The sequence below is a fragment of the Dreissena polymorpha genome, chromosome 11, assembly GCF_020536995.1.
Source record: "Dreissena polymorpha isolate Duluth1 chromosome 11, UMN_Dpol_1.0, whole genome shotgun sequence".
Taxonomy (NCBI): Eukaryota; Metazoa; Mollusca; class Bivalvia; order Myida; family Dreissenidae; genus Dreissena; species Dreissena polymorpha.
This window is the reverse complement of record NC_068365.1, coordinates 73,114,959-73,127,785: the sequence shown is the minus strand read 5'-3', so window position 1 is coordinate 73,127,785 and position 12,827 is coordinate 73,114,959. Positions and strand designations below refer to the sequence as shown.

Genomic DNA, 12,827 nt, shown 5'->3' with positions numbered 1-12,827 from the left:
ATGGCTCTAAAACGGAGTATTAATCCGCATATAAAAAACACCGGGCGTATTGCATATTAGTTCGGAGACATGAAACTATTCAAAAGAAAGAAATAAGAGGTTCAATTCTATATGTCAAGTCTCGCTGCGCACGATTACGCTCTTACTTCTCGTATATATTTGACTCTTATGAATCTTGGCAAATACCTTGTGTTTTAGTTTCCTTAATCTAAATTAAGTCATGCATCTATATGTACTTTAAGCAGCATAGCATGACTTCCAAATGACCGACTGCTCTTTCATATGTGAAAGAGATTGACACGAAATACCTACCCATCTATATTTAAGTTTATATGTGCATTTCAATTTTATAGTTTTATAGCCTTTTATGTGGTGCAATATAAGTGTACTCTAGTAAATTTGAAATTAAGTAATGGCATTCCTCTCAACATACATACAGAGTTCCAGATAACTTCTTCAGCAAAATCTTGGTTTACACTCAAGTAAACAATCCAGCCTTACAGTGTATTATTAATTCGTTTTTACCGGTAAGTATAATTTTTGGCACATCAGCATTTAGGTGTATAGTCTAAGAAGAGCTCATGACAATTTCCGGGTTACAGCAGACTATTTGCGAAAAAAGGACCAGATAATGGAAAACGTTTGGCTTTTACTGTTTTAAAGATGGTCTGTAATTCATAATAACGTTTAATGTGGGCCTAGACGAGTGAGAACTCATTGATCAAATGTTTACAATATATGCATTGATACTGAGTTTTACGCATGATCGCAAATTTTGAATTCTTATTTTATTTTTTCAATGTGTTACCGTACGCACATAATGTAAGTTTGTTACTAAACCTTTTTTTCATTTTGTACGACTTTAAGCGTCTGATCTGGAGCTCTGCATACATATATTAGTAGCATACTAGTATATTAAAATATATCCATAGAGTTTCTTTTGTTATTGATGGTAAATTACTGTACAAGAATTATGGTTAGTCATTAACAAAAACAAGAAATATCTTTATAAAGATATTCGGCGTGTAGTTTCTGTACCACTTATCGTAAAAAAAGTTATGTTACAGTAAAACATTTGTGTATTATAACATAACGTTTCAGCATATATATATTCAAAACTTGACATGCTCTTTAATTACACCCTGATCTTTAATGACACATGTATATCATACCAAACTTTGTATTTCGTTGTTTCCTTTCCTAAGTTAATGATGTTAAGTGTACGGACGTGATTTTACATTGCCATATGCATGAACATTTAATTTTTCCGTTTTGATTGTTTTTTCTCTAATTCAATAAGCTTAGGCATGTTTGTTCGTTAAGTACGTCAATAATTTCACGATGATTCTCGAAAGTAGGCATAAGCACATAGCCGGACCCGTGTATTTAACGTATGTCGAAACCTTCGTTTTCAAATAAGAACCTAGGCTATCACCGTTTGATGCACAGTTTATTATTACTTGGGTTCTGGTGAAAACCTATGATATCGAATAAACACTTGAGTTCTGGAAGCCATATGCAATCTTCAAGCGAGAACCTAATCTTGGGATTATACGTCGAACCGCTTGCCATAGCTTAGCGCTATTAATAATTGTAAATTATCTAAGGCCTCCGAAATATTTGTGACTAAAAAATATTTTTTTATACCTCAATAACGTTGCTAGTATTTTTTCTGTGATGATTTTAATCGTCCCTTGAAGTGTACAACAATGGTGATAAATATATCGCATTGTAAACGGGGCATATCGACGGCTTGGACGGTATTTTAATTTCTAAATAAATTTATCCATTACAATAAAATTATTTATTAATTTCTCAAAACACATGCCTTGTTGTTTAAATATTCTAGGAAGACATATGCCCACGATAAACGCTTTGATAGAAATTATGAGCATTTTTCGAAACCTAAACGCAGTTTTCAAAACCTAAACGCGGACATTAAGTTCAAGGGGTCAAAATGTGTGTGCGTATGAAAGCATTGTCCGTACACACATGCATACCAAATATGAATGTTACATCTTAAGCCAATTAAAAGTTAAAAGGACAAGGGCTGTTTGTAAAAACAGGCATGCGCCCAATATGGGCTATAAGTTGTAGTAGCAGCCATTATGTGAATACGTTTTTTGTCACTGAATACGTTTTTGTCACTGTGAATGGTGGTGGTGGTGGTGGTGGTGGTGGGGTGGTGGTGGTGGTGTGGTGGTGGTGTGGGTGGTGGTGGTGGGTGTGGTGGTGGTGGTGGTGGGTGGTGGAAATAGTAGTATTATGTAGTAGTAGTAGTAGTCGTAGTAGTAGTAGTAGAAGTAGTCGCAGTCGTCGTCGTCTCGTCGTCGTCGTCGTCTCGTCGTCGTCGTCTCGTAGCCGTCGTCGTCGTCCGTCGTCGTCGACCGTCGTCGTCGTTGTCGTAGTAGTAGTAGTAGTAGTAGTAGTAGTAGTAGTAGTAGTAGTAGTAGTAGTAGTAGTAGTAGTAGTAGTAGTAGTAGTAGTAGTAGTAGTAGTAGTAGTAGTAATAGAGTAGTAGTAGGTGGTGGTGGTGGTAGCAAAAGAAATAGTAGTAGTAGTAGTAGTAGTAGTAGTAGTAGTAGTAGTAGTAGTAGTAGTAGTAGTAGTAGTAGTAGAAGTAGTAGTAGTAGTAGTAGTAGTAGTAGTAGTAGTAGTAGTAGTAGTAGTAGAAGTAGAAGAGCAGTAGTAGAAGTAGTAGTAGAAGTAGTAGTAGTAGTAGTAGTAGTAGTAGTAGTAGTAGAGTAGTAGTAGTAGTAGTAGTAGTAATAGCAGTAGAAGTAGTAGTAGTAGTAGTAGTAATAGCAGTAGAAGTAGTAGTAGTAGTAGTAGCAGTAGTAGTAGTAGTAGCAGTAGTAGTAGAAGTAGTAGTAGTAGCAGCAGAAGCAGCAGTAGCAGTAGTAGTAGTAGTAGTAGTAGTAGTAGTAGTAGTAGTATGCATTACAAAAATGCAGTTAGCCTTACATTTGGTAAAATTTAAATATATTACAAGGGAGGCAAATCTGTAACAATAAATTTAAACTTATTGCATTTGTTTCCCCTGTAGTGTATTACCTCCCCTGTCCTGCTTATATTTATATTAATCAACAAAATTAAACATTAACACAATATTTAATATACAAAATATACACAAATTTCTCATATTCTGATAATATTTTTACTGATCCACTGTATTTTACTAAAAGGATGATGTTTCATTGGACTGATAATTATAGATTTAGGATTACAGAGCAGTTGCTGCAGTAATATTGTTCAGAGTGTGCCCTGTTGGCCGCGTATGCATTCTAAAATTATCATTCAAAAAAACATTTTACTATTTCGAGTCAACGTGACCTTGACCTTTGACCTAGTGACCTCAAAATCAATAGGGGTCATCTGCTAGTCATGATCAATGTACCTATGAAGTTTCATGATCCTAGGCACAAGCGTTCTTGAGTTATCGTCTGACAACCACCTGGTGGACGGACAGAGCGACAGACCGACCGACCGACAGACCGACATGAGCAAAGCAATATACCCCCTCTTCTTCGAAGGGGGGCATAAAAAAGAGTAAAACAAATACAAAACAACAATTAGCACCCTCATGTTCCTCTAAGAAAATGCTTCATTTTGAATATAAACATGACATATATAGATTATGATATTACAGAGTTATGTTATTAATAACTTACTGGCAGTTGACCACAGAACAGTTAACACTAATTAGTTCTGCTGATAAGCCGATGGCTAAAATCTAGCCGTCCTGGGAGTAACTGAGTAGGACTGTATGTACACATATCAAAATAATGACACCCTATTGTGAAAAGATGCAAGCAATTTATCAATGTTATGTCTCCTTTATGGATGGATGTTATAAACTGCACTAAATATTGACTGGTAAAGCAGTACATTGTACTGAAATCAAAGTTGCCATGGAAACAGTTTCATTGAACTGTTCATTTGATACAACAAAACACAGTTGGTACACTTGGCTCATCTAAAGATCAAACAACAGGCTCTCCAGTGCATTAGAAAATTACATGTATATTGGCATAAACACAATAGCTGTATTTAATTAGATGCATTCCACTTCTTTTATGTACAAATATTTATGAACAAAGTCCCACATATTTATTTGCATTGTTTTATAAGTAGTCTTAAACAGATTTTGACTTTGGTACGATTGCTGGACATTTTGGATAGTAAAATAATTGAACATACGAAAAAATTAGGAGAAACAAAATTTGGATTAGAAAGACACAAAAGAACAAGAATATGAAAGAAAAAAAAAATAAGTTTGGAAAAATGTTCTTTTTTTTTTAAATGCTACATCTTTTTACACTGCAATGTGATTGAGAAAACAAAGTGGTGTGATGCATATTGCTACATGTTATTGTAATTTATTCCAAACAGCAATACCAAATATGCCCTCTTGATAAAACAAAAAAACAAAAAAAAATTGGGGGGGGGGGCGTGGGAGGATAAGGGTGAGAGGGGGTATAATTCGGGATGAAGTAATTAATTTAATAAGATGTTTAAAAAAAAATGTGATGGGGTGAGGGGGGGTGGGGGCGGACGTTGACCTTTGACAAAGTGACCTGAAAATCAATAGGGGTCATCTGCAAGTCATGATCAATCGTGACCTTGACCTTTAACCTAGTGACCTGAAAATCAATAGGGGTCATCTGCGAGTCATGATCAATCTACACATGAAGTTTCATGATCCTAGGCGAATGCGTTCTTGAGTTACCATCCGGAAACCATTTTACTATTTCGAATCACCGTGACCTTGAGCTTTGACCTAGTGACCTCAAATTCAATAGGGGTCATCTGCGAGTCATGATCAATCTGCCCATAAAGTTTCATGATCCTAAGCGTATGCGTTCTTGAGTTATCATCCGAAAACCATTTTACTATTTCAGGTCACCGTGACCTTGACCTTTGACCTAGTGACCTCAAAATCAATAGGGGTCATCTGCGAGTCATGATCAATCTACCTATGAAGTTCATGATCCTAGGCGTATGCGTTCTTGAGTTATCATCCGACAACCACCTGGTGGACGGACCGACCGACCGACCGACCGACATGAGCAAAGCAATATACCCCCTCTTCTTCGAAGGGGGGCATAAATATTTTTAGAAACCTAAACGCTAAGTGTGACGGACGGACAGACGGACAGTGCGATCACTATATGCCGCCCTTCGGGGGCATAAAACGTTGTTCCCGGAAAATTTTTCGCAGGCACAAGCAAATCGTAGTACACGTAAAGGTAAAATATTTATGAATGAAATGTACATGAGCGTCAAGGTGCACGTTTTATAGTTTATTATAGTCTCATCCAATATTTACAATTTTCACAATGCATATATAAAACATAAAGCTATAGATACAACATTGGCCATTCATGAAAGGAATTATAAGAGACTTATTCAACGCTTATCAATGTACGTTACATGACTATCATGACTATACATGGTAAAAACTACATTACCACCACCGACCCTATCAAGAATGCCATACACTTCCAATATAGTGCCCGTCATTACAAAATGCATTATTGCGCAAACAATTACACATCTTAAAAGATCTTCCAATTACCATGGTCATTCCTTGATTAAGATGAATCGTGGTGATAATATAAATCTCCAATGTAATATCAACTTAAAATCAGTTTTCATAATGTATTAAGTAAAATTGCTAGCCACACGTAAGCTTGAAGGGAAGTAACTCGAACCATATTGCCAACCATTTTTAAGCCCTAAAGAGTTACCTTTCTTCAACTTCATTCAAATGTTTTAGCAAGCAATTTTAGTTCATTGTTATAGTCCCAGTCTATATACAATGTATTGTACAAATGTCTTTCAACATTCATAAAATAGATACATTGCATTCTATATGACCGTTCAACAAAAGACTTATAAGGGACCTTAATGTACATACATGTTATTCATTATTTACACTGATAAAAACATCAGTAAATTGATACAGTCTCACCTATGTACTTTTAAAATGTATTAAAACTAATACATGACTATTTTTATGCAATAATAGAAAAGTATATTACATGTTTAGATATAATAGTTTTAAAAACAGATTATAACCTGCACTATACTATACACGTCTTATTAACAGAATAAAATTTGTGTAAGAAATGTTGAGATTGCTGCTACTCTAAATAATATCCAGAATTTAGAAATTCTAAATTTAATAAATACAATACATCTTTGCATGCGGACTCGCAATTGGTGGTTACATATTTTAAAAGTGAAATAGTGGTTGGAATAGCATTCATACTCCAACTGAACATTCAGCATAAGATCTTAATGTGCATACTCACTAACAATACTGGTCTTTTAATGGTACTTCGGTGTAGAAAATATTGACGGTTGCAATCTATGTGGGGTCTGAGTTTTAATATATATATATATATATATATATATATATATATATATATATATATATATATATATATATATATGATCAAAATGTGTGATTTTGACCTTTGTGTGTGACTTTGACCATGACCCTAGCAACCTGGATCTTATATTTGAAACTCAGCTAGATAATTGAGAACAATTGTGACAGTTATAACAGAATTCCTTGATGCATAGTAAAGGAATTACCAATTAATGAATAATTCCTCAAATTTGTGACCTTTGACCTCAATGTGTGACCTTGACCTTAGCCCCTAGGATTATGGGTGTTGAATGTGAAACAACCCCAGATGATTGGAATAACTATAGAAAGTTGCATGGCTCTGGCTCATGTGTTAATGAAGATAAAGCTCTAAGCTTCTATCAAAAAGCATTTTTTTCAAGATACAAAGGGCCATGACCTTAGCCCCTAGAATTATGGATGTTGAATGTGAAGCACCCCTAGATGATTGAGAACAACTAGGGCAAGTTGCATGGCTCTGGCTCATGTGTTAATGAAGATAAAGCTCTAAGCTTCTATCAAAAAGCATTTTTTTCAAGATACAAAGGGCCATGACCTTAGCCCCTAGAATTATGGATGTTGAATGTGAAGCACCCCTAGATGATTGAGAACAACTATGGCAAGTTTCATGGCTCTGGCTCATGTGTTAGTGAAGATAAAGCTCTAAGATTATATTAAAAAGCATTTTTTTCAAGATACAAAGTGTACATCATCCTCTTATCCATATAATATACTCATACCAAGTTTCAATGAAATCCGCTAAAGCACTAACAAGATATGGCTCTGGACACAAAAGTGCCGGACGGACGGAAGGACGGACAAACAGCGCCAAAACAATATCCCTCCGCCTATTACTGGGGATAACAAATGCCTACGAAATGTTCACGACTTAAGTAAGGCTAACGGGTGTATACTTTAAATACAATATTTAAATGGTTCACTTTTTTGCAAATAGGACTAGATGGTGAATTATAAAAAACATTTATTAGAAACAAGATGGTAACATTTCAAACAATGTACAAAGCAAAAAATACAATTTCATGTTATGGTACAATTCTGCATTAACATGTTATACAATTTAACAACCGACGTTTAAACATGTGTTCAATTTAGGAACTAATCAGAACACAGAGCCCACTACTTACAACTAATAAAGAAAAAAAAATGAAATTAAGCATTCCACTAAAACTGAATTAAGAGTGAAGGTAGGTAACAACAATTTTTCATTTCAGAAACTACAGAAGTGAACTGCCAATAACGATTATACAATGATTTAGTGACAATTGTTTTGCTCTATGGGACATATATATCTGAACTAGTTTTATGCAGGTGAAGTGTACCTGAACAGTTGTAAAAGATAACAGTGAAAATAAGGGACATTCTGCTATATACAACACAGGATTAATTTGTACCTGTATTTAAATTAGTATAAACCTGCATTTTAAACATACTGTTCTTTGAGAAGTACATCATAATGTAGCCTAGATATTAGTATACATGTATAAATTTCATAGATAAACAACACACACACTAGGCCACCATGCAACTTTAAGGATTAGAAGATGCAAGATACAACCTTTTATTTATAATATGTATATAGTACTAATAAAAGTAAAAAATATCTATGTTCATGTTTAGCTATGGACGGACCACAAACTGATTATAACAAAATATCTAATATTAAGCTTTTTTTTCCTGTGTACATGCTATTATTAAGGAAAACCTTGCACACTGCCTTTAAATAACTTTCTTTACCAGACCTGAAAATTGAAATATTAACACACTGACCAACTAAGCAATTTTTGAAAACAGGTTGAAATTTGCAAGCCACAAAGGGATTCCACAGATCTCCCAATTCCTATGAGTGCTCTACTGCAGCTAACCAGGCAGTAAACGGTTCTTCATACATAAGCTTTATAACCAGTTCATAAAACTTGCAGCACAAACACAATGAATTTTAAACCATCTGATATCTTAAGACCCTTCAGGGCTCTAAAAAGACAAAATTAAGACACACATTAATTTTTTGATTGTACATAGTTGGATTCCAGATGATGCTTTTGTAGAGAGCTGGAGTTGCCATTTCAGGTTCTAGGACCACATCTTTTCAAGTTTCAAGTGTTTAACTCTCTTGTTTTATACTGTAAGGCAAAGTCAGGAAATCATATTGCTCACAGGAAACTTGAATGCATTCATGTCTTACCTTCCAATAGAATATCCTTGATTTCACAACCATTGATGGACTCTGAAAATATAATTTGACAATTGTTAAGGACTCTCTATTATACCATTACAAATGTTTAAATTAATGTATAAAAACAAATTTAGTTGAACATGATTGTTTACAACTGTTTTACAATTGTTTGTTGAAATGTTTTATGACAATTTACAACATTTTACACTATTTTGAGTGTCAGTAATACAGTCCACCAGAACAATGTATAAAAGAGAGTTGTTTAAAATGTGGCAATCTTATTGAGATAAAATGACTGAATGGATAAATACAAAAAAAGATAATATAACTTAAACTAATAAGATATTTAAGAGTAAGCGCAATAAACTCAATGTTGGAAAGTAGAAATTGTTAATTTTTTTGCAAATAGCAATTGGGAAATATGCTTCCCCTGGTTATAGTTAACATGCATACTCAATTTGAACACCATGTCTTATATCTCTGAAAAAATACAGACATAAACTGCCTAATAGAAATTGGAATGTCCTGATTAAAGCTATACTGTTTTACTATTAATTAAAGCTAATGTTTATGTTAATGTTTATTTAAAGTTAATTAAATACAGTGTCTTTATGTTGCCAAAAATTTGCTTATAATATCATTATAATTATTGTCTTAAACCTAGTTATATCAATTTATTACATACTATTTTATTTTTACTGTGTTTTAATATTGTAGCCAGTATAGTTTAATTGCTTAAGTTTTGTACGGCATTTTTATTTATATCACACAATTTTAGATTATTAATCCTTTAAGTAACGCTGCATAATAGTATCAATCACTCTTATATTTTATCAATTGAATGTACATAAATATGTTTTGTACAACGCCATTGAGTATAATTATATAAATAGGTGTTTAATCAAATTACCGGTAGCAAGTTTCAAGTTGCAAAGCTAAAACATAGTCCCACACAGATTTAAAGCAGGGCTTTGGGATAACAAATAAAACTCGAAACAGGCAGCAACTGGGTAATCCACAACAGGAACAACTAGGCCGAGAAAAAAATTGTTTTCAAAAGCCGACGGACCCTTTTTGTGTGCGGAGCAGACCCTAAGCATTTTATTGCCGTTTGAAATAAAAAGTACTTGTTTTTTTTATTTCTTTTTTACATTTTATCATATCTCAAAAACATAATTTGGCCAACTTCTTAGTATATGGAAAGAATGTTATATAGGCAATTGGGAGATTTTTTTCTCTGGATATCTTTGTTTCAGTAGGAATAGCTTGTGTATAAAATAAAAATCATTTAAAAAAGGAAATGCCAACCTACCTACTCTAAATCATATTGAAATATTTGTTTTGCAATATTAGTGGAAACAAACAAATTTTGTACGCACTAGTAAAATTAACATTATTGTGCAGTTTTTAACCACTATTGTCACAATTAATTTAGTCCAAATATTATCAAGATAATGAGTACCGTTTTCAATAATGAGCTATGAAAACAAACACTTAGTTACTACACATGTAATTCTAAAAGGTAAATTGTATACGCACTAGTACAATTAACATTACAATGCAGTTTTTAACCACTATTGTCACAATAAGAAAAGAATTCATGTAGTCCAAATATTTTCAAGATAATTATTACCATTTATGATAAAGTGCTATGAAAACAAACACTTAGTGACTATACATGTAATCCTTAAAGGTAAATTGTCAACAAGAGACTCTTTTAGTTTGTAAGGAACATAAAAAAATGCATTTTTGTATCCTGCAACATTGTTTGCAAAATTTAAAACAGTCTGACAGAATTTTGACTCCGACTAAACAAACGCATCTCAATTGTCAAAATCTACAGTAACAGGAAACAGTTTTGATGCAATGTATTTTACAGTTGAATAGTGTTGTTGAAGATGGATCCTTGTTATACCCCGTTATAAATAAAGGCATAATTTGAATAAATGATTATTCAGGGCCCTCAATCTATCAAATCTGCGGCTGAATTTCGGCCGCAGTCCCCCACCTGAAAAGTATATTTTTTTCCCCTTTTGGGGGGAAAATTCCCCCTGATTAATTTTTTTTATATATTTTAAAGATGTGTATCATGATTATTATATCTCAATTCTATTTCAATTTAATCTTGTTAAACATACTTTATTATGAGAAAAGAAATGAATATAGTGCAAACATGTACAAATGTAATAATTAGAGAGTAGTAAAAAAATCCCCCAAAAATGGAAACGCCGCAAAAATTCCCCCTCATGAGGGTAGCGACCCGCTTCCCCTAAAATGGATTGAGGGCCCTGGATATAAAAACTGGTAGTGGTATCAAATGTTCTTGTCGCCGTGACGTAGTGGATATGGTGTCCACCTAGCGATTATGAGGTCAAGGGTTGGAACCCCTCTGTGGGAGCGTTCTTTAGATCTCCCCCATTGAAACCCAGGAAACAGACTCGAAAGTGTTTCAAATATTCCTTACTTTTAGGCTTTCTATGCAATCGAGCTTAAATAAATAGGTTTAAAAAAAAAATTGTTGTCAGGCTGACTGACAGTCTTTCATCTACACATTTTTTTTTCAATTTAAACTGTACAGTTGTTTGCTTGAATTTGTTTTCTGCAATTTGGGCCCAATGAATTTACATGTACATGATACCCCACCATGTCAACATGATTTAACTTAATTTTGACAATGGTACATGTATGTTAAATCACCTGGTTGTCACTATTGTTTCCAAAATGAATTGTATCGCGGGCATCAATTATTATCATGACCATAACAAAGGGTAAACGCAGATCTAGTACTTAATCTAGAATATAATTTAACCAGTATAAACAAGATTATTTACAATAAAGACTTCATTTGTCGATATCGTGATACATAAAAAACAATATCATAGCGTAAGTTCGACACACTTTCTTATAAACTTTATGTAGGAATGTTAATCGATAAATGATTATGTAAGTATACCTTAATTGTCGTCATCCTTGTGTCCGAAGATTAAAATTACCAAACTCATGATCTGAAAAGTTGTTTACAGTATCCATGGAGGCAGACATCTTGAAAACTTCGCAGTAAATATTCGCCGATTTGCCGTTTTGCAAGACGTTGTTTCATTGGTTAGTTCGATTTAGCTCTTATCAAACTGTTTGGGTCAAACAAAGTATCACAACAGTTACAAATATATCACCGCAGTGATAAATTTATTACCGCAGTGACAAAAATGTCACCGCGGTAACAATTTTGTCACCGCTGTGATATCTATTTTAAGCTGTTGGCGTATCTGTACTTTTGACCCAAAGGGTACGTCATATTGGACATGATCGTCTGCCCGCTAGCGACAAGTATACCCATCTTGGTATTGAATGCAACTCTCTTCTGACCACTAATAATGCGATTCATGATGTATGCGTGCGACTGCGAGGAACATACATTAGCTTGTGCTAAAAAGGGGTAGCGCCTGAAAGACTGAGTCCACCAACTCTCTTAACGATATTCAACTAATATGTTATCACAAAGGCCCTATATGGCTGTGAGCTATGGAACAACAACTCGCAAAGTGATCTTGTTCAACTTTCTAGTGCACATAACTTTTGCCTGAAACACATGCAAGGGTATGACAGAAACATCTCAACAGATTATTGCCTGTCAACCGTTAATACCGTTCCGATAGTGAATGAACTGGAAATCAGAAAACTAACATTTTTCGGCTAAATATGCAGATTGAATCCTAAATACCTAGCGAAAGATATCTTGAACTAGAAGGCCAATGCATCGGATATATCGCTGATGCATACAGGATACTACAAAAGTACGACTTAATGAACGTCTTACGATCGTACGTTCAGGATGGAAATTTCCACACAAAGCGACAATGGAAAAAAATAGTTGAGCGAAAAGTCATAATGAACATTACGAACGAAATACAGAGTCGCATCAAAGGCAACGATCAATGGGGAGTAACTGTGCATGTAATAGACTCCAATAATTACTTCCCTATATAGAGAGTAGCAAAAGACAACCCAAGAATAATTAACGTGTGTAAAACTATATTGAATAGCATAGGTATGTTTGTGTCGAGACAGTATGTACGAGAATGCAGACATTGTTGCCTGAAAACCGTTAATCTCGTAATTCATAAGTTGTGTTATTGCCACCTGTTAGAGGATAAGCGAAAACATTTATGGACAACTCTAATTGTATGCATCGGTATAACGGAATTTTCGCGCTTCATC

At 34.2% G+C, this 12,827-nt stretch overlaps 1 long non-coding RNA gene across 1 annotated transcript; it reads right to left on the bottom strand.

Moving 5' to 3' along the window:
• Positions 1 to 5,290: 5,290 nt before the first annotated feature.
• LOC127850905 (uncharacterized) lies at positions 5,291 to 8,371 on the bottom strand. Its single transcript, XR_008035554.1, has 2 exons — positions 6,972 to 8,371; positions 5,291 to 6,815 (listed from the first exon to the last, which is right to left on the bottom strand). It is a non-coding gene; the product is annotated as an uncharacterized LOC127850905 (long non-coding RNA).
• Between the last annotated feature and the right edge of the window lie 4,456 nt (positions 8,372 to 12,827).